Here is a 1,230-nt window from a genome sequence, read left to right as displayed (position 1 = left end):
AAGCGACAACACTGTCGACAAGATATTTGAGCCATTACGAAAAAGTATAGATAATTTGTTGGTCGGTCAAAATCACGACATACACGACATCACAACCCACGATATATAGCGCAAGACCAGAATTGAATCAGTGACCATTCGAGCTGCAATCGAACGCTCTACTAGTGAGCTGCCCGCGCGTTTGAGTTAGGAAGCTGTTACTTGGTGATTGTGGTTCACCAAGCTCCCCACCAGGAGTCACGTTTCCCAGTCGTCTTTTGATCTTTGGTTCATTGAGCAAAAAATGAAAAGGTGATGTGACAATAACTTCTTTTCACGTACAATTAGATTTTATATTAGGGTTGATACAGTATAGTACATTTTGATAGCTAGGTACAAGTTGAGAAGTCATTACGTCTATAAATAATAATACAGACAAACCTTCAACTGAGCTACCCGCGCGTCCAATCTCTTATTTCAGCTGTTTGTTTTCACAATCATGATTGATAGCGCTGCAAATCATAAGCCATTCACATGCGGCCCAGCTATAAATTACTTACGTGATCTAGGTGCGAACATATTTTCCTTCTCTTGTCTAAGCAACAACACTGTAGACAAGATATTTGAGTCATTACGAAAAATTATAGAGAAATTTGATGGTCAGTCAAAGTCACGTCATACACGGCATCACGACCCACGATATATAGCGCGAGACCGGGATTGAACCAGTGGCCATTCGAGCTGCGATCGAACGCTCTATCACTAAACTACCCGCGCACTTCTCAATTTGCCGGCTACCCCATAATTCGCTCCTTCAGAAGAACCCCAAACTTCAAGCCGCTCTCTCTTCGCCTTTCCACGATGAATACTAACAAATTGACCACGTCAGCCACTGTCGCACCTACGTCAGCCGTCTTTCCACCACCTGTTGGACAGTCGCGTTGTGACGAATCTGGGTTTGCGTCTGGCTCTGCACCAGATATCCAGTCACCACCCAGTATCACGCTCAACGCAACTGACGTCCTCCCTATACTGGACCAATCAGCTGACATCCAGCCGCCACGTATTACTCTCGCAGCGACTCAACCATCCACGCCAGCCCAGCCTTTCGCACCCCCGTCGTCACCATCGCTCGCGTTTTCAGTGCCGTCGGCCTTCGAGCCAACAACTGCGGACGCCTCGGATGCTGATGAACCGATGAGCTCGCTACCTGATGGTGCCGCACCGCCAGCTCCTGCTGACACGCGTCCA

Source organism: Plasmopara halstedii (assembly GCF_900000015.1).
Source record: "Plasmopara halstedii genome assembly, contig: Scaffold_816, whole genome shotgun sequence".
Classification (NCBI taxonomy): Eukaryota; Oomycota; class Peronosporomycetes; order Peronosporales; family Peronosporaceae; genus Plasmopara; species Plasmopara halstedii.
This window is presented reverse-complemented; position numbering follows the sequence as displayed.